The sequence below is a fragment of the Mirounga leonina genome, unplaced genomic scaffold (assembly GCF_011800145.1).
Source record: "Mirounga leonina isolate KUSES-001 unplaced genomic scaffold, KU_Mleo_1.0 Mir_151, whole genome shotgun sequence".
NCBI classification, from domain to species: Eukaryota; Metazoa; Chordata; class Mammalia; order Carnivora; family Phocidae; genus Mirounga; species Mirounga leonina.
In genome coordinates, this window is record NW_023270377.1 from 82,396,422 (window position 1) to 82,419,296 (window position 22,875).

Here is a 22,875-nt window from a genome sequence, read left to right on the forward strand (position 1 = left end):
TCATGATATTCGAACCAAATTGCTTTGCCTGTGTCGTATCCACCCTCGTATATTTACTCAGATAAGAAAGAACTTTTTGCTGGCAAGCACCCCAAGTTTGATTTATCACTCACAATATGAGAAGGCTGCCAAGCAAGCTTTATAATTCCCAGTTCTTAAAATTATTATCATCATCGGGCGTGGAAATAAGGCTCGAGGTGGTAGGTGTGTACTCAGTCCTCCTGGCAAGAAGTTGGTTTGTTGAGGCCGGTTCTCTCTGCCAAAAAAATGTATCATCAAAGGTGTGCCTCGTCCATGTCAGACCTCAGGAAATACTTCCCACAAGCTGCTTGTGTATAGCAAGGATTTGTACAGTGTGGCAGATGCTTTCAAGGATAAACTATTTCTGCTTGAAGAGGGACATGGCCTAAATCATCCCAATGTAATGATGACCTGAACTACCTGGTCAAGAAATAAAAATGCTCATCCTCAAATTGTTCTAAAAAGATTACTCCAAGTTTATGCCATTCTGAATTCTTCCCCATGTGTTGGATCCCTGATTTGATCAGTCAGTACCTTTGAATATTCCCATATGGGTTCGGTGGTGTTCAGGAATTTGCCTAGAATGAGGAGTCAGATATGCTCCTTACCCCTCTCCTCCCATCTTCCCCTTTGCAAGAAATGGGAAACCTATAATTGGGAGGGTTTAAGGGATGCATGCCTGAGGCCGTATTGAAGTGGGTGATGCAAGAAACTTAGTGGAAATCAAAGATAGGTTTGTAAAAATCCTAACTTCCCAGCCCTACTTTACCGTAAGATAGAAGAGGCCAGATGTAGGATTGTCCCGACTTAAGTCTTGATAGCATTTGTTTGAAAAATCATTTGATTTCAAGTGGCAGAGAGGCTTCTCTCCGACATGTACACAATCCAGTATGCATGCATATTTCTGAGATGAGGTTTTGGCCTGTTATCATTAAAAATAATCTTTAGTTTCTCTTCTTGTCTCTTTTGTTTGTTTGAACATACAGTGAAAAATAGCTGTTAGAACTTTTTGGTAGAGTGCACATATGATTTTTTTTTTCGAAACAGACAAAAGCATTTTGACCAATGTCTATTATGACAGCAGATTTTATATAAATATATGTGTGTAAAATAAGCTCATTTGCACATGGCTCAGGGGAAGCTAAACTCACTATAAAAACTTCCCTGATGTTTATTTCAGCCTAGTTTCCAGATTTCAGTATGTGTAGAGAAAATAGAGGCAAGTGGATAATTGCATAGGAAAGAGGGCCTATTACTTGCATTTGTCGTGCTGTGATGCACAGAATAGACCTACTGGCCTGAGGTGAGTTTCTTCATCAGTCGGAGATCCAGACCTGTTGGCATTCAGTTGCAAGGCCATGCCCAACAGCACATGTGCTGCAAAATGTCACTGAAATATGTGGCTGTTTATGTGTTTAAATCTTTCTACCCGTCTATCACTATCTATCTGACTATCTAACCTGTACTATCTGTAAATCTATCATTGTTTTGATTTATTCCAGAAAGTAAGTAATGTAATTTATATAAATGTGTAAAATTGCAAAGTAATAAAGTAAAGTTAAAGATTATAGGGCTTAGGGAATAGAACAGAGGTAAAATAACAGAAGGAAAGATGGGATGGAGGCAGAAGTGAGATTGGTACGCAAAATGTGTTCTTTATGGTATTTAACATTTGCTAGGGCTGTCTACTAAATGAGACTGTTTTCGGAAGCAAATGTCAAAAGGGAGTTCCAAACTATTTTGTGACTCGGTGTCCATAATATGAGAAGAGAGTTTCTCAGGAGAAACACAACTATGCATGATTGTAGAACCAGAAAGTACTTTCTTTCATGGGGTCTTATAAAGCATACAGGAAATTCAACCACTGGCCACTAATAACATAATACTAAAGCTCAACTCACAAAGAATGCCTCTATATAATATCAACGTGCTACAGATGTATCCATTCTTCATCTGACTGCTTTGCTGGATCTTCCTTAAAGGACTTGACCATTGAAACTCTCCTTTTCTCTGTCAATCGTCACTCTTTTGGAGATTTCATCCAACCTGATGACTTTAAATATCATCTTTATAAAGACTACCCTAAAATGTATCTATCACATGCTTCTCTCTTGAGCTCCTGATTCAACATCTCATGCTCAATAAGCATCTCGAATTTAACATGCCAAGAAAGAAAAAAAAAATGGTTTTACCCCCAATATCTGCTTCTTCCCCAAGGTCACCTACTCAGGAAAAAGGAATTTCTTATTTCAGTTGTTAAGGCCAATAATCTCAGAGTTATCCTTTATCCTCCCTTCCATTCATATTGTGCACCAAAGATTTTTATTATATCTTTCTAGCAGATGTCTTGAATTGAACCACTTCTCATTAACTTTACTGCCATAGCCAAGGACTAAGCAACCATTACCACTTTTCAAGAACACTTTCACTTTGCATCTCTATTTATTCTCTATTTAGTAATCGAATCATTTTGATCTGACATAACTCAGATGATATCACTACTTTGTTTAAAACTTTCCATTGGCTTCCATCAAGTTTTATTTTTTTATATATTTTAAAAGATTTTATTTATTTATTTTTGTGTGTGAGAGAGAGAGAGAGAGAGAGAGAATGTACGTGTGAGTGGGGAGAAGGGCAGATGGAGAGGGAAAGAGAGAATCCCAAGCAGACTACCTGCTGAGCATGGAGACCTACACGGGGCTTAGTTTCACCACCTTGAGATCACGACCTGAGTTGAAATCGAGAGCCGGATGTTCAACCGACTCAGCCACCAACAGGTGTCCCAGTTTCCTTCAAGTTTTAAATAGAACCCAGGTTTCTTCCCATGGACTATATAGCCCTACATGACAGAGCTTCTGTTATTCTCCTTAACCTTGTCACCAAGCTCACTTCACCTCAGCTCTGCTGACCACCTTTATGTTTCTTGAGCTTGCCAAGCGCTGTCCTACCTCAGGACCTTTGCACTTACTGTTCTACTTGATATGTTCTTTGTTCTTCACCTCGTAAACTATACGAACTCCATTCAGGTCTCTGATCAAAAGTCACATTTGCAGATAGGCCTTGCTTGAGTAATCACTTTCCTTGCCACCACACTTTCTTCTCTTACCCTGTTTTATTGTTTTTCAGAAGACTTGACATTAACTGATATGGCTTTTTAGCATATTTGTATATTTTCTAGGTTGTATGCTCTATGAAGGCAGGGAATTTGTGTGTTTTATTCACTGACAGACCACAATGCCTAAAGCAGTGTTTGGTCTCATTGCATATTTTCAATAGAAAATAAACTTCAATTAATTAATGAATAAATCAAGAAATTGATTTTTGGATTATCTAGAAGAATGGATAGTTTGCTTATCCCTTGATTAGTTTTTGACAAATAGTGTTTCCCTCACTACATTTTTTTATGAATATGGATCAGCAGGGAGTTTGAGATCATAATCCCTGAAGAGTTATTTGTAGTGTAGCTACATATCAAGGACAGATCCATCTGCTTCAACAACAATCCATACTAGAAGTTGATGTGGCATCAGTGTGGGAATGTAAGGAGCCTAATGATGACATATGCCTTAATGGAAGACCCAGTGACCTCCACTTGGAGATGTGCCAAGGAAGTTTGGGGCACAGAGATAAGATCCTCTTTCAAAGAAGTAAAAAGAGTAGAATTAGTATTTATATCACGAAATTTCAAGTTACAGAGCATGAGCATCATGATTTTGACTTGGGAAATTTTAAAACACACATAACCAAATGCCTGCCTTAGACATTTAACAATAACACACAACAATAACAAAATTTTAAAAGCAAAACTTCTGTAAATGCACATAAACCATTTAACCTCCAAGTTAAAATGATTGGAAAAGATACACCAAGGCATTTATTAGTTCACTTGTGGTAAAGAATCATCGCTATAACTCACCAAAATACATATGTATGGTCATGTATGCATTTTAAATTACTACAAATATAACAGCTTAAAATAGAACCTATTTATTGTTGGAAGTTCATTGAACTCTATGAGACTCTGCTTCTAGTCTCACAAATCCAAAATCAAGAGGTCAGCAGTAGTGTATTCCTTTCTGGAGGTTCTTGGGTCTTTTTCAGGTTATCTTCAGAATTCAATTGTAAGCTGTTATATGTCTGAGGTAGGTCCCTGTTTCCTTGCTGGATATCCAGGGTTTCTTCCCAGCTTCTAGATCCTATCTACATTCCTTGCCTTGTGTCTTCAGTAATTTTAAAGTCAGCAGTGATCAGTTGAGTCTCTTAAGTGCTTCATATCTCTCCTATCTCTTCTTGAACAACATATTTTTTGCCTCTTTTTACCTCATTGGGAAAGATTTTCTGCTTTTATTTTAATTTTATTTTTAAGGAGATAAAATATTATTGAATATACTACTCTCTGCTTTTAAACGTTTATGGGATTCTCACATGGCTAATGTAGGAAAATCTCCTTACCTTAATTTCTATAAACTTAATTCCGTGTGTGTAGTCTATTTTGCCATATAATATAACATATCCACAGGTGAAACACCAGGGGATGATGATCACTGGGCCAAAATCCTGCTCATCACTGGCCGTTTTCAAAAATATAATTTTAATTTTAGAACAGTCAATTGTAGCTCTTGTATTTGAAGACAAATTGCAATCAGTGTTCTAATTTGACCAGAACACTTCCAGTTTGTTGGAAGACCACAGTATGACCATATTGTCTGCACATGAGAAAATGTCTATTTCTATATTCTCAGTGCCGAGGAGGAGTCTATGATTTGCCTTGTGACCTGTAGAAAAATCAAAAGGGGTGAGAATAATTTCCTGTCATTTCAGAGCAATAGCTATGACTCCTTTGTACGTATTATAATGTGGACATCACACATCTTTTCTAGGATTCCAGGAAAGAGACAGGGCTAGACAACCTTGGAAACCAGTATCAATCCAGTGGGCAAAAGTTTAAAACCAGCAAGGTGAATTTTAGCCATGCTTAAAAATGCTACTAAATTTGCTTATGTGAGCCTGGTCAATAAAATATCTCTGTTTAAGTAAGAAAACATCTTTACTGCAAGTCTATATCCTCTGACCTAAGAAAAGTATAAGAGGATACTTAACTGAAATTTTTGTTTAGGAACCCAGAGATTAAACTTAAATCACTGGAATCAGTGGATTCAGATCATGTAATGGCATGCACCTGACTTCTAATTCTATCCATTTCTCTTTTCTTTGAGAAGTGTACTTGACGTTTATGACACACTCCCTTTATTTTCTTAGAGTTGAGCATGCTCAAGGCTCTACTTCATCCACTTCAGCCCTATAAAAAAGGAAGAGGAAAACCAAGATTCAGGCATTTTTGTGTTCCAAAAATTTTGAATGAGTAACTGTGTAGCATTTCCTTCCTCCCTCCCCCTTTTTCTTCCTTCCTTCCTTCCTTCCTTCCTTCCTTCCTTCCTTCCTTCCTTCCTTCCTTCGTCCCTTCCTTCCTTCCCTCTTTCAATATTGATTAAGCACCTATTATATAAAGGTTGTGTTGGTTTAAAATATATATATATATATGAAGAAGACCTGCTTCTGGTCTTCAAAGTGTTCACAATCTAAAGGTAATGTCAAGAGTATCTCTGGAGCATGATAGCAAGAACACCTGAGTGTATTAGGAGATGACAAGAGGGGAAGGAAACGTTTGAACAGTATCTTAAAAATGAATAGAGGTGATAGAATGGGCAGCCCAACAAAAGAATATCACAAGAGAGTACACTGTGTCCAGAAGAGTTCTCAAGGTATGAGTGGAGCATTGGTGACTGAGAAGAGTAATAGTGGTTGTTTCTGGAAGGTAGGCATAGGAGAATATTAAAACAAAAGTATTAGGCAATTGAGGTTAAGTATACAGTAAGGAATAAAAATGGATACAAAGGGAAGTCAGAGAGTGTGGGAAACCATCTCTACCAGATGCACATCAGGACTCACTAGAAGTTGAGCAACATTCAAGATTTGAGAGCCAAACTTTACAGTCCACTACTTTCTTAGGATTCACCTTTTCTTTGCCTTTGCAATTTGCCTCAGAGCAAGCAACTTTTGACTGTATTCTCCTTCTGCTTATAGCTTCCCTTTATTTGTGATATGCTCCTGTCTATCTTGGCTTCTTCTAAATGCCTTCTCTATAGGTCTTTGGGTTTCAATACCACTCACTTGTCAGCATGTCTCTCTGCACCTCCCATGTTAAAGCTCATCAGGAGAGAGAATGTACTGGGATTGATTGGGACTCTGCTTGCAACCTCAGGTTCTCCTAATGAACAGAGGTCTCAGGCCCTCTACTGTGCAGATCATGGGCCTGTTTATCACACAGCCAAAGCACAATTGTGAGAGGCTATGGTTCAAGGACCACCAACAACAAGGTTTCTCAGAAATTCTGGCCATTGATGGATTCAGAAAATCATTGAATGAATTAGATGCTGGAGATTTGACATTTATTCTGTGGGCGATAAGGATTCATAAAGGTATTTTAAGAAGCAGAATAAATTGATTGTGTTTAGGAAGATCATGCAATAGGGAGGATGTCTTGGGTCTATAAAGGAGTAGAGACAGTGAGAAAAGAGGAATAAGTTTGAGAGACTATTGCAATAATTAAGAAAAAAAAATAAAGTTCAGAGGTCTGAATGAAGTTGTGAGGTGGAGGGAGAAGGGGAGATAGTAGGTGCAGTATTTAGAAACTTGTGCTCTGGAATCACACAGGCCTGTGTTTGAAACTGGCTCTGATAGATACCAGCCCTGTGACCACAAAAATATCACTTACCTTCTCTCAGCCTCAGTGTCTTCATCAGTAAAATAGGGATAATGCTAACGTATACTTTGTTAAACTACAGTAAGGGTTCCTGTGATTAATGAGAATGTTCATATAACATTTTTAGCAAAGAGCCTGGTATACAGTAAACATTCCATAATGTCAACTCATGGTAGTTTTAGAACATTACTTTCAGACTTCTGGCTGCCAAGACTTGCTTGATAGGGAGAGCAGTTATAGGGTAAGGGGGCATGACTTCCTAAAATTCTGATCCCTAGCTAGAAAGTCTGAATCAGACCATCTCATGCTATCATCATTTATTCATGTTCTTGGAAGAGATAGAAATCTACATCAAAGCTCAGATGTAGACACGTAATGCTTTGGAGTTTCATGATTCTCTTTTTGGAAGAAGGCACTAGTTAAAGACATGGCTAAATCTCCAAAAATGATATTTGGAATGCTCAGATAGATTTAAGGGTTATCAATTATGGTATCAATATTCTACTTTGTAAAGCATAATTCAAGAGCACTTCATCACAACTACAGCAATAGCTTAGAAGAAAAAGCAAATATTGTCTAACTCAGCAATGAAGAGACTTTCCAAATAAGTGACATGGAAGGTAAGCTTATAGGAACCTTTATCATATATCTTCCCTAACATGAATATCCTCACATAAACCTGCCAATAACTAACATGGTTCTAAACAGATTGCTAAAGCAGAAAACTTGAGATAACAGAGAGGAGAACTATGAGAGAAACTTGTGTTAGACTGATTGCTCTTGGTTGACACATTTTCTTTTCTTTCATGTCTCTAAAGAGGACTAGAATCACAAAAATTCTTGCTTCTCTTTTCCCTCCATGAGCTTCTTTAAAGCTAAATCTGTGTCTGTTTATTCAATAACAATCCTCTGTCTCTAACACTCGACCAGTCACAGTGGTATCTATATCTTGTGACTATCAAGAAATTGTTAGTCCTCTCCATAAGGCAAGAGGCCCAATGAAAACTGATTTTTGTGTTTGAATCAGATTAATAATGGAACATAAACACCAACTAGAAGACTTTTTTTTTTTTTTTTTTTTTTATTTCCCAGTGTCTTCTATTGCATTAGGAGCATACTGTTTGAGGGTGTCACTGATGTTCTTCCATAGGGTTGAATTTTTCTAAAGAAAGAATATTTAGTTTTCAACTTCATAACTCCTTCCTACCTAGGATTTCCCTTACTCTGTTCATTGCTAAGTACAAGACTGCTGCAGAAGTCTTTTTTAGGGGACTTTTTTTATGGTGCTCCTTGAGAAGGCAAAATAGTTGGAGTAAGTGATTTTTTGGCTGAGCAGTTTGAGTTTGTCAAATACATAAAAGGTAGCCTCTAAGGAAGTACAGAGGCAGGAGTGAGGAAGGAAATGAAGAGGAACTGAAAGAAAGTGACTCTCATGGGAATAACTTCTCCATTCAGTTGGATTCTTTGGGTCCTTGTCATTTATCCTCATTACATTTATGTCAAAGTTAGGCTACATTAGAAATTAATTACAATGGGTTAAAACAGTAAGAGCTACAATCATTAGGCTGAGCTCAAATTGGACTATAAAAAATAACTAAGCATTACACTATAGGAAGAAAAGGAATTATTTCACAAGGGGCTTTGAATATATATATATACACACACATATACATATACATAATTTATTTTATATGCCTACTCTTTAGATCTAACTAAATTCAAAGTATCATTACTTTTTACAGAAGAAAATATCATTATTATACATTCACATAATAGTCACTTAGGTGGCCTCTTCTACGTCGTCCCAGACACATAGTGAATACTGGAAATGCAGAAGTGAAAAATGTATAGGCCTTGCCCTCAAAGATCTCACTGACTGATTCTGATCAATAAGGACTTAGTTATTTTTAGATATGTTTATTTCAAATTTTGAATCTAAATAATAATATAAAATTATTTACAGTTGAATAATTAATAACCTAAAGTCATTGTTGTGATAAATTAATAAATTGAAAACCTATACAATTATCTCTAGCAGTTTCTACTTCTAAAAGCAAGAAACACAAAACTTTTCCAATTGTGGGGCTATTCTCAAGTTACTCTCATTTGGAACAGATTTTTTTCATAGTGTATCACATTGCATTGATTTGTTGAATGAAGGTACAAAATATAATTGTGAGGGAAAATAACATGGACAAGATGAAGTAATAAAATTGTCTCGGTATAATTAAAATTAGCAACTTACGGTTAAAAACTAAGTCTGGGCTGACATTCTGACTTGACTCATACTTAGGCTGTTTTCTTTCTCCCTCAATTCTTGGAGGAGGTCAGTTAAGATTGCACTGTCAGCTCAGGTTTTTGTAGGTTTAAAGAATCTCAGCTTGTTGAAGCATTTATATTTTCCTGATTATGGCATCCTGAAGGTTGAAATGATTCATATATTAATATTGGACTTTCATGGATGTAATAACCCTGTTGACACCGAATCTCATTTCAGGCTGTGCCCTCAGATTAAAGTGGAAGAGAATTCTAAGCCAGATGTTTGTATTAAACCCTTTGCCACAATTATGTATATGTCTCTGGCAAAAAAAAAGTATTTTTTTGGCCTGCATTGTGGAGTTAACAGAGTTCATCCCGCCTAACGCTTGCTTATGTTTCAGCACTGCCACGAGCCAGAATGTGTAGCCGTTCAGATTTTTTTTCTATTTACCGTGACTAGCTGTTCTGAAGCTGCCTCTATTCAATAACTATTTATAAACAGCTTAATTCTCATTCCCTCCTCATATGAAGAACTCCCGCTAAAGTCAAAAGTTTCCTTAACAGAGAAAGAAGGAAATTCAAAGCGTAGATTCTTACATCATGCATTTCAGTCAGCTTGGCATACATTTCACCAAACTAGTGAGGTCATTATTTTCTATCATGACTACTCTTTTCCTTCTTTCTTTTTAGTAGTCAAAGGTTGATTTGGATACTATAATAATATTTTAAATAGCAATGTAGTTCTGTTGAGAAAATATAGAGGGGAGGGAACATTTTAGTAGATAACATGAACAGGAACGTAACCTATAAAAACTAGGGATACACAAAGTTCAGAATATGTGAAGCATTAACCGGGGCCAATTTAAAGGATTGAAACTGTGCCCGATTTACACAAATCCAGAACAATAGGGTGCTTCAACAATCAATAAGAGGGATCCAGTGGTGGAAAAAATGAACATGAGAAAAGTATTGGAAAAACTGGGAGCATGAAGAAAGAAACTGGCATTTCTTAATCTGGAGAAGAAATGGCTTGAGGAAAACAATAGAAGTTTCATCATATGAAGAGTTATTTTATAGATGATGAGGTCCAGATGTTTCCCTGTCCCCTTACCTAATATGGAGTTATATGACAACAAAAATTTTAGGTTAATTATTGTGGCTATACAGGCTGAGAAACCTTGAAATTGTTTATCAAGAGATGTGTATAGTAAGATTTAGTCAGCCATACAAATTGACATGGGGCCAGGTACCCACAGGGCCTTACTAAAATGAACCTTCGAACGAGAAGCTGAGATTTTGATGGCCTCAAGGATCACAGTTAGTTATGTGCACATATGTAGAATAAACACTTTTAAAAATGGAAGAAATTTTGTATCTATTAAAGATTAGGCAGGATCACAACTCTATTGGTATCTCAGAATGGCCATTCTTCTCATGCATGTTTTTTGCTTTGCAGTGTTTCAATTGAATGTCTCCATAAACCTGGATATTTAAGAATGAATTGTCACTTGGTATATCTAAGGAGAGCCTATCCTTAAGTTAAATTAAGAAAGAAGGTCATATTTAGATTAGTAAGACTTCCTCAAGAATATGCAATCCTTGAAATGTATAGGATAAACTCACTGTTACTAACTCACAGTGAAAGCTGGATACTTCGAGGCCCTCATCATTTCCTTTTGCCTAGAATGGTCTCTTTGTTATTAAAAGAGGAAATTAAAATGAAACAAGATAACCATTCAGAAGAAACAATCTGGATAGGATAGATGATTTGAAGATGTTGATATGTTTAGCTAAATGAGATGATGAATATAATTCTTTTATTCTCTAATATCTACAAAGAGATACAAAATTCAACATAACAAAATACCATGTACAATCACAGACAAATGTTATATGTACTAATTATTTATATCAAAAGTAACATTGGAAAGACTGATTTTGGGCTTGATGGAGTAACTCCACATAGACTGTTCCATCAATAACAACAGAAATCTCTGATAAACTGTTTAAAAAACAAACAACTACCTGAGGATACCAATAACTAAACAAAAATACGAGGCTTTTGGATAGAAGACAAAATTTGGAGAAGCAATCAATGTGGGGTTGAGTTTCCTTCTATTTTACCTTTTACACATGACTAAAACTCCAGAGAAATCATGTCTTTTTGGACAAAAGAAGAAGGAAAGGGGACTTGAACCCTGTGAACCAGAAGATGGAGAATAATCCCTGAGGTCTGAGATCCAGAGGAGGGGTTATGCTAATTCTGAATAAGCACACAACTTAACCTGTGAACTATGCATGTGTGGGGCAGTCCTAAGCCTGTGTCATGAAAGTTTGAGAAATAAACTGAGATCTGAAGGATTCAGAATGACCCTGAATTAAGAGTGCATGGATAGGTCGAAATTGGCGTAATGAATGAGATTTGAATTGATATAGTTTAGAGGAAAAGGGACAGAAATTACAGTCTGAACATAATCAGATTGATTAGTGGCTAAAATAAAAATATCTACCATCTCTAGAGGATTATAACAAGACTCAAGAGTCTGCAAAACATAACATTTGCAATGTCCAGAATGCATTCCAATACTACCTGGCATGCAAAGAACAAGAAAAAAAAAAAGTGTCCAAATCCCAAAGGAGAAAAAAAAAAAACAAAGATGACTCAAAAGCTAGAATTATCAGATAGAGTTTTTACAGCAGCTAAAATAAGTATACTTCATGAGGTAAAGGAAAAGCACCCTTAAAGTGAGTGAAAAGATAGGCATATTTAGCACAAAAATAAAAACTATAAAAATAAATCAAATGGAAATTTTGGAACTGAAAAATAGAATATCAGAAATAAAAAACTCACAGGATGTACTCAATACAGAATGGCAGGGTGAGGAAGCTAAAGGTAGATTGATGAAATGATCCTATCTGAAAAGCAGAGAAAGAAAATTTTAAACTGAATCTAGACTCAAGTACCTGTGAGGCAATATCAAAACGCCTAGCAAATGTATTTGTGGGGTCCCTGCAGGAGCTCTGAGAAGAAGAAATTGTGGAAGAAAATATATTTCAGGAGACAATGGATAAAAGTGTCCCGAGGGGTGCCTGGGTGGCTCAGTCATTAAGCATCTGCCTTCGGCTTAGGTCATGATCCCGGGGTCCTGGGATGGAGTCCTGCGTCGGGCTCCTTGCTCAGTGGGGAACCTGCTTCTCTCTCTCCCACTCCCCCTGCTTGTGTTCCCTCTTTCGCTGTGTCTCTCTCTGTCAAATGAATAAATAAAATCTTTAAAAAAAAGTCCTAAATTTTGTTTAAGGTGTAAATTTACAAATTAAAAAAGCTCAAAGAATTCCCAACATGATAAACTCAAAGAAAACCATGACTACACGCATGTAACCAAGCTACTGAAAATCAAAGACAATGGAAAAATGTTAAAAAGAGCTAGAAAAAACTGGCATATTACATACAGCGGAACAATGATTCAAAAGATCTTGGATTTGCCATCAGAAACCATGGAGGTAAGACGACAGTGGGAAAAAATATCTTAAAATTGTAAATACAAGGACTGTCAATCCATAATTTGTTCCCACTAGGAATACTTCAGGAATGAAAGCAAAATGAAAACATTCTGAGATAGGGTGCCTGGGTGGCTCAGTTGGTTAAGCGACTGCCTTCGGCTCAGGTCATGATCCTGGAGTCCCGGGATCGAGTCCCGCATCGGGCTCCCTGCTCTGCAGGGAGTCTGCTCCTCCCTCTGACCCTCCTCCCTCTCATGTGCTCTCTGTCTCTCTCATTCTCTCTGTCTCAAATAAATAAATAAAATCTTAAAAAAAAAAAAGAAAACATTCTGAGATAGTAGAAAATTAAAAACAAGTGGCCATTAGACCTGTTCAGTAAGAGATGCTAAAGGATGTCCTTCAATTGAAGGGACATGATACTAGAGGAAAACTTGAATCTCAGGAATCAAGAGGAACAACAGAAATGATAAAGAGTTTGGGTAAATATAAAATACTAATTTTTAACCTCCTAAGTTCTTTATTTTTTAAAGATTTTATTTATTTATTTGACAGAGAGAGACACAGCGAGAGAGGGAACACAAGCAGGGCTAGTGGGAGAGGGAGAAGCAAGTCCCCCATTGAGCAAGGAGCCCTATGTGGGGCTCGATCCCAGGACCCTGGTATCATGACCTGAGCCGAAGGCAGACGCTTAACGACTGAGCCACCCAGGTGCCCCCTAACCTCCTAAGTTCTTTAAAATATTCTATGACTATTTGAAGCAAAAATGATAACATTTCCTGGTGAGATTTTCAGTTTGGGCCTATGTGACCTATTTGACAACAATAACATAAAGATCAATGGGAAGGGAGGTAGAGGTTCCCAGATTTCAGGGTTTCTACAATTTATGTGAGTTTTAACAATATTGACTTTACAAGACAATGAAAGTTGCTATGCATGCATATTTTAATCCTTGAAGCAATCTCTCTCTCTCTCTCTCTCTCTCTCTCTCTCTCTCTCTCTCATACACACACACACATGCACATTCACACACATACCCTATAAGGAGCTACAGCAAAAAGTCAGTATCTAAATTAAAACAAATTTTTTTTTATTCAAATAATTCAAAAGAAAGAAAAATGAGAGGACGGAGGAACAAAAACAGATTGAAAAAAAGCCATGTAAGTATGCTGTAAACATGTTTCAAACATCTCCTTCATTATATTCAATTTTATGGTCTAAATACTTCGATTGTAAAACAAGGATGAGCAGGTTGTAGGAAAAAAGCAGGACTCTACTATATGCTGTCCACAAGAGACATATTGCAGATATAAAGACAATGATAGGTTAAGATTAAACAGAAAGAAAAAAGTATATCATGCAGACAAATTGTAAACATAAGAAAATTCAATATTTTGAGATCAGATAAAATAGACTTCACAGAGTACTAAGAGAGATTAAAAGGACATTTGATAATCAAAAAGACATAAAAATTATCAGTGGTTATGCACCTGAAAATAGAGGCTCAAAATATAACAAATTTGAGGGAAAAATGGAAATGGCCAATTGCACAGTCATGGAAAGAATATTAGCACTTATGTGATGAGGAGTCTGACATTTTTGTTTGCTGATAGCTTTTAAGCCTCACTCCTTTCTTTTCCCCTTGTGCCCCACATTTTGGGCAAGCTGATAAGAAAGCTTGCATTCTCCTTCCTTTGGCACCAGCTGGAGACTCAAATCAAAGGAGCCCTTGCTCACGTACAGAACTCTCACCTTGGTCCCAGGCCCTAAACACATTAAAAATCCAAGCCACTCTCCTTTTGTTGGTCTCTCAAGACATTCTGGATTTGTTTGAGATACCTATCCTGACAACCCCCCCACCCCAGAGACCTCAGTTATGTAATTAATAAACCGTTTATACCCTTTTAGTGTATGTACGGTACCATTAGTCTCCATATCCAAACCTATTTTAGTTGGGGTGGGGTGGTCCATCTACCTCTGTGGGTGACTATTACAACCTATCTTTCAGCAACTAATAACAAAAAGGCCAAAATTCAGGTAATTTATTCCAACTATATCTTTCCTATTTTTTGCCATTGATTTCACCAAAATTAATAATAATTTGCCCTACAAAGACCCTATTAAGAAAATAAAAGGACAAGTTATAGACTCGGAGAAAATATTTGCAACACATTTATCAAAGAAAGGGCTTGTGTCTGTATGTATAAAGAATACTTACAGCCTAATTTTAAGAAGACAAGCAATTAGAAAAGAAAACGGGCAACAACAATTAGATACTGAACAAAAATAGATTTAACCATAGGCAATAATCACATGAAAAGATGTTCTACATCAATAATCATCAAGGAAATGCAAATATTAATCACAATGAGATACTACTACACACCCACGAGAAAGCTAAAGTTAAATATTCTCACTATGCTAATTACTGGTGAGAATAGGAGGTAAACAGAATTTTTGTACACTGCTGGTTAGAATATAAAATGAAACAGTTCCTTTGGAAAACACTTTGGCAGTTTCATAAAAAGTTTGCCATGCATCTAGTCACATAGCCTTTCCGCTTCTTAGCATTTGTCCCAGAAAACCAAAGAACATATGTCCACACAAAATTTTGTACCTCGATGTTCATAGCCACTTTATTTGTAATGGCCCAAAGCTGGAAACAACCTTAATATCCTTTAGTTGGTTAATGGATAAGCAAATTATGGTATATCTGTCCAGTGGAATACTACTTTGCAATAAAAAGAAAAATCTATTGGTAGACATCACCCCTTCAAAATCACTATGTTTCATTTTAAGAAGCCAGATTTAGAAAAGGTATCTAATGTGTACTTCAATTTATGTAAAGTCTTAGATCCTGAAAATTGATCTATGGTGACAGAAAGCAGGTCAGAGTTGGAGAAAGAGCTGGATTGCAGAGGGGCTTGAGGAAACTTTTGGGAGTAATGGAAATATTCATTATCTTGATTTTTGTGATGGTTTCATGGTTGGATACACATGCCAAAATTCATTAAATGGTGCCCTCTATGTATATGCAACTTATTGTGCGTATGCCTCAACAACATAATATATTTTAAAAAGTAAAGTTTGATGAAATAATGGACTATTAGGCTTCAAGTTTGATTGAATATTAACAAATATCAGAATACCAACTGAGTAATATTTGGGTTAAAGTAAATTATTTAAATGATACACAGAATCAATAATGATTTATGTGAGTTTCAACCACCTACGGGTGATAAATTTTAGAATAGCTAAACAAATGAAAAGTTATTCTCAAAAGTTGTTTGCTTTTTCTGAGACACCTATTAGATATAGACAAATGCTATATACCAAAGAGAAAGATGAAGTCACAGGGTAACACAATCCTGTGTTTAGATATGAAGCTTGGTCAGAGAATGAATTCTAGAATAGGTTAGAGGTAGTTGTAGTGTAGTGGAAAGATAAAATCAGAAAAGTAGAGTTTTAAACTCAGGCTCTACAAGGGACCATTTAGGGACAATTCTGTGACAATTTTGACCCTCTTAAAGTCTTACTTATCTGGAAAATTAGTATGATTCTACTACCTCACAGGTTTATTGGGAAGACAAAATTCTTGCAAAGTTTCTGGAATCTAGATAGCACTCCACTAGTGTTGCATTCTGCAGACTTTCAATGAGTGTTTGGCACTGAGTCACTTGCTTTAAGTATCTTCAAACCTCCTTACTAGTTATAATGTCATAGAACCCTAAGTAGAGTCTCTGAGAGTGTTTGTGATGACTCCTGCCTCAGCAGAGCAGAGCTAGGTGTCCTGATTCCAAAGTCTATGTGCTGATCCATTGTGCGAAAGGAACCTCACAGAGGAATGCTTGCTGAGAGAGGTGACTGCCCATGTATGCAAGACAGTAAAGAGAGCGTTACTGGGGGAGACAGAAGTTATTCCAGCCTATAAAATAGATGGAACAAGGTTTAAGGCAGGGAGTGTTAAAGTGATTTTGTTTAAACCAACTCAGAAATGGGTCAGTTTACAGTTCTCAAGAAAATGAGACCTTCCACTAGATTATCTAGAGTTAGAAAACATTGTTTTTGCATATAATTGTGTTTCAGCACACCTTCCTGACTATTATTTTTTTATCCAAACCAATATTTCAGGAACAGGCAAAGCTGAATATAAAAGTAGGAAAATTCATTCTCCATGATATCATCTGAAGGAGTGACACAGTGCCATTAGGAAAAAGAAGTGCATTAGAACAGAGGGTGCTGTAATGACAGGAACTATTTAAGGTGAGCTTCATCTCCCGTTTGACTTGGGACTTCACGTTCAGCTTCTTCTTTTAGCCACCTTGGTCTTTCCAATACTATGTTAAGCAAGATAGATTGAAATGGGAAAATGGCTAAACAATCAGATTTTTTATATTAGAGTTTCTAAGAATTTATAACTTTCCATTCATTTACCTAAAACTAAGTCATTTTTGTTATTGTTGTGATTACCTTTATTTTGAGAAGTTGACATCAGACTTTGAACTTTGAAGTAACTACCTGACACATACACATTATATACAATTATAAATATATAACATATAAGCTATATGTTATATATAATACACATTACATATAAATATACAATCTGAGATAGAGGGATAGATAGATTCATATATACGTATATACATATATACACATTGATGACAATGATTCCTCCTCCAATATTTACTGAGCACCATCTGTGTCCAAATATTTTAGTGTGTGTTGCCTTAAACATGATTAAAATTATAATGAATAATGTTAAGAGTTATGATGATTTGTTTTACACGCCGAACTGTCATTCAGTATTGCCTATAAATAGACGTATGGAGCTTAGCTATTAATTTATTCAATATCATTTAAAAAAGATCTATCATATATTATTTGGTAAAAATCCAGTATTCTTTCTAGTAAGAAGAGAAAATGAATGAAGGCAGTTTATAAGATGGCGGCTAAAGTACTTTCCATCTAAAGAAGTGTGTGCTTCTACAAAATCAGTTTCTTTCCAATCTCTGGCACACGATTTTAATGTGTAGACTAATTTATAATAGCAAAGTCTATAATTAAGGTAGCCCTCAAATGAAGCAGAACAAATAGATCTAAAAAATGTATTATTGCTACATTTTTATCCAGTGTGACATATACCAGGACTATTTGATTCCTGCAGCGTCACCACTCTACATACCAAGTGGCCTGCACTGAGATACATTGGGCATGTTCTCTTTCCAGCACCATCAAAGAATTGCAACCCCTGTGATAAATACTTAAACAATGCAACGCCTACAACCCCTGTGGCAATGGCAGATCTAGCAAAAAGCAGTAGAGCCTCAGATGACACTGAGAGTCTGACAACTGACATTTACAGCAATGTTAATGACTCACAGTTTTCAGATCTACCTATCACAAGAGCCTCCAGTGATGCTGCCACTTGAATGATTCATATGCTATCTTCCCTAGTAGTATGTGGGAAAATGGAGCTTCACATTGCTGGAGAAGTAAGGGCCCTTCAACACTGCCAATATCTTGTGCCTGGAATTTTTTTTAATTGAGTAGCAATAACTCATTTGCATTTTCCCCACTTAGTATCTTAAATTAGAATGTGATAGATGGGACTCTTTTTTTTTGGAAATAAGGTATAGAAAGTAGGAGAAATCAACATGATCATCTTTAGGGGGTCTGACATTTCAATAAAAATATACTCGTAGGAAACTAGTGTTGACGCCAATTCTTGGGTTTCACTTGACCCCAAATTCTTTTTGTTAGCCAGAGGCAACATTGATTTATTATCAGGACTTAATCTTCGGCTTTGTCTCTGAGGTTTTTGTTTTTTGTTTTTTGTTTTTAAGAGCAACTTGCAGTGATCTCAACAGGCTCTAGTTGTATAATCATATTAAAATTCTAAGATTTTGTACATTGTGGGTATGTTCCATTTATAACCTAAAATTCCTGTGTGATAATTTTACTAAATGTATTATTCATGTGCTTTATGTTTATTTCAAGCTAACATAAATAATAAAAAATTAAAGTAAAACCATGAACAACATACGCTTCACCATATTTTCATGATGCCAATAGAATAGGGAAATATGCATCGTTTGTAATAAAAGTAACCATAGACAACATTTAGAGAATGACTATTATATCGGCAGTGTGCATGTATTTTCTTTAATTTTTACAATGACTTTTCAAGTTAGGTGCTATTATTCTTATTTTACAGATGATGAAATAAAAGCTAAAAAAAAGCTAAGTAATTGCTTCAGTCCCTATAATTAGATATCAGTGTAAATAGGATTCATACCTATTTTTATCTCATTCCAGGCCTGTGTGGATTATGTTACATCCTGTACTTTTCTTTATAACATATAAAGTATGTAAGGTATAATATGAATATCACACTACATGTGTACATGTTGAAAATCATGTATTTTCACAGGTAAAATATGTTCTATCCCAGCATTGTAACATGGCTAGATTGGAAACAGAAATGTGGCAAGGGTGCCTCTTAAAATAAAAACCGAAACATTGCCATTTTAATATATACATTATAGGATATACAATCCTTGCAAATCTACTACATTAGCACATTCTGGCTTTGCATAGATATTTATCAATATCCATGTTAAAAATAAGCTACATGTTGTGTTTATTGCTTTTATTAACTACTTATTTGATCTTTATGCCTTTGAGACATCTAAAGTCAGAATTATTTACTTATAATTTTATTTGACTTACTTTTCTTTTGATATAAATAAGAATGATGGAGTTCCTATAAGAATTTTATTTTAATTATAATAAAATATTTCAGAACTCCCAAATATTCAGTAAGATTAGACCAGATATTTCACAGATGTCACTTTTTTGGTCAACCAGACATCTTTTGTGATTCTAGCATTTACGTTCAGATACACAGAACACAACCAGGTCATTTGCGCTTTGCATGAAGTTTGATCAAAAAGTTGAAACCACCACACAGTAACTTAGATTATTTTTACACGGTCTATGCTGTTCCTTGTTGGGTGAAATATTAAGAAACATATTTTCGTTTCTGTAAATCAATTTCCCCTCCAAGGAGAATGTACATGGTATAAGAATTACTAAGTCAAATGAATTCCTTTTTCTTATGCATTATTGATGGCTCAAAATCATACCATATATTATTTTGCTTTATATTTGAACCATGATTTTATTTATTTTTAAATAGATTTTTCCCATTTATAATTTATATTTTCCATTTTTAATTTCCATTTTCCCAGTGGGATAGCAATAGTAACTTTTATTGTAACATTTGTTTTTAAATTTTATCTTATTTTTATGAGTTTCTAACTTCTCAATTATTCTATATTTTGTGTACTTGCTATTATTAATCTGGAATATTCTCTTAGTAAGTTTTCAACTTGCTTCAATCTGGACTATTTTTTTTTTCTCTAGGCCTACACACTTGACATGGTAGGAATCCACTGCATCTTAGATCACATATCTTCCTGTGTCTTCATATATTCCCCCTTTTTGACGAAATACTGCCTCAACAAACTTTTAAAATTACTTAGAATGAAAGCCTTTACATGTCCTGATAGCTATCATGCAAAAATATGGTAGTCTTGCTGGGTATCAAATACTATGTTCAAATTCATTTTCTTTTAAAATTTTGTAGAATTTGCTTCACAATGTCTTAGAATCCAAAGATGTGATAAAAAAAAAAAAGTTGGTATTGTTTCTGATTTTTTTTAAAGTTACAGGTTTCTCTTTTCAATAAGAAAAGAAGTCTAAGCATGGATCTTTTCTTTTATACTTTGGTGGGCCTGTTGTAAACTTTTCCAAACTGGACATGTGTCCTTTAGCTCTTAGAATGAGCTCCTTCTGTTCAATGATTATTCATTTTACGGTCCTCTTTTTGACTATGAATATTAGGCAAAGCTCTTAAAACCTCTTAATATAGTCATGGAAGTTTTCTTTTTTAAAAAAACTTCTTGTCTTTTTTTCTGTTTCCAGAATTAACTATTATTCTTCAAAGTTCAGTTTTTCTGCTTATTTATCTTTGTATTCTTCTTCATTTTGCTGGATATTTCCATATACCTAAAATTCTTGACTGGGCGTTTGTATTTAAGATTAAAGGACTGGGTACCTCATGTGAGTTTCCTGTGCTATTTTCTGAGCTATTTTGAAAGTAGATAAATTCCATACTAATCATCTTTCATGCATTGGGAGTATACCTGGAATGGAGTATCATTCTCAGGCTTTGCTTTGCTTGGAATTCAGTGAGCAATGAGCTAACTTTTAGACTTGAACCTTACAGTCCAATTTGAAGAAGGCTTTGCACTGGGGTAAACAGCCCCTGTGCTAAAATTTTGACACTATCCATATGAATCTGGCAACACTTCTCCCTGGGGTATCTAGTGTTGCATTTATGACTGTTGGGGAATGCCATCAGAGAGATGTGGCTGCCAGTTGACAGTGAGCTTAACCCAGATGATTGGAGGCTTCTCACTCCCTCCACTGCTTTTGAATGTGTGTTCCACTTGCCTTTCCTGTTCCTGAAGGCTCCTCCAAGGACATAGTTTGGGATAGTGATGTGGTGTTGAAGACGCCTACGTAGCCTATGTGACTGAAGCTAGTTAAGCCCTGTATATAAACTTCTCAGATTTGGCTGGCAAGTGTGGTGACCCATTCATCTTGCTGCCTCATATGTAGGTCCCCTTCACCTATTAAAACTGCCACCCACCAACCTGGAGAGGCCTGCCTCTTGCTTCAGTCTTTTCCTGCCTTATGTGTTCTATTGTGGGAGGGAAGGGGCTGGCTTTGGATTACATCAGGGAAGCTCCCAAGAAGTTTGTGAACCAACAATCACATCACTTTTACCATGTCTTTCAGGACAGAAACATATCGTTCCTGCTCTTTCCTCATTAGAGTTGCCTAGTCTGCCCTAGTGTTTCTTTGATCCATCTCTTCTTGTCCATTTCTGTTATGAATATCCAAATTTAGCTATATTACTGCAATAACCTCCAAACTGGTTTTTCTAGCTCCTGTTACTGTTTCTCCCCATGCATTCCTCACCCTACCATAAGAATTACCTTTCGAAGACTGGAGGATATTACTCTTGCTCCAAAATATTCAAGGGTCTTCAAGCCCTCAAAATGATGTTTATCATTCTTACCTTGGCATATAAGAATTCCCATGACCCTAAATATTTCATCTCTACTTCTGCATCTCTCTCATGCAGACAATTCCTAGTGGTTGGCTTTCCTGTTTGAAGTATCTTTTTTCGCATTGTATGCCTTCCAAATGCCCAGCTCAGCTTCCTCTTGTTCCTGATACACCTTGACTGAAGTTTATGTTGCCCTTTCTAATTTCATGCTTAACTTTGCAACTGTAATGCACTAATTCGCAACCAGGGATGATTTTGCTCTCCACAGGAAATTCGTTAATGTCTGGAGACATTTTCAATTGTCATGATTCAGAGGGAAGTGGAGAGAAGATGTCTGGCAACTAGTAAGTAGAGGCCAAGGATGCTGCTAAACATGGGTCAGCTTCTCACAATCAAATATCAATAGTAGTGAGATTTAGAAACATTCCTTTACTATAACACTTGTTATAGTCTTCTTTAATTACGTGTGGCACACTTAAGTCTTTTATTAAAATATAAGCACATTTAAGACAGGGACTGAGTCATAGCCTCTTTAACTTCCCTTTTTGCTTAGCACAATAATTTGGAGAAAAAAAAAAAAGGAACTGAACAAATGCTTGTTGAATTGAAATGTGGACCTCTACAAACTGCTTGATATGTCCCATATTTTCTGGGCTCAATTTTCTTTATTTTATATAAGCTTTCTCATCTCCATACAGTTCCTTTTTTTAAGATTTTATTTATTTATTTGTCAGAGAGAGAGCACAAGCAGGAGGAGTGGCAGGCAGAGGGAGAAGCAGGCTCCCCACTGAGCATGGAGCCAGATGTGGTACTCGATCCCTGGGCCCTGGGATCATTACCTGAGCTGAAGGCAGATGCTGAACCAACTGAGCCACCCAGGCATCCCTCCATACATATCCTTGATTACATGTGTCTCTATTTCTTTTCACACGATCCTTTGCTTACATTGTTACAGTCCTTATAATACTATATTTAAATTTTCCTATTTATTCATTAATTCCCTCACTATACTATAAGCTCCTTATGGACAGGGACAATATGCCTTCATCATGGTAACTAATGAGACCAGGGCAGTGTCTGGAGGAGGGGTTTGGTAAATGATGCAAAATAATTGAATAGCACCACTGTAGAAAATAGTTTTAAGAAAAGTTATAAAGCAATTTCTACTGCACACAGATTCTCTATGGAGAAA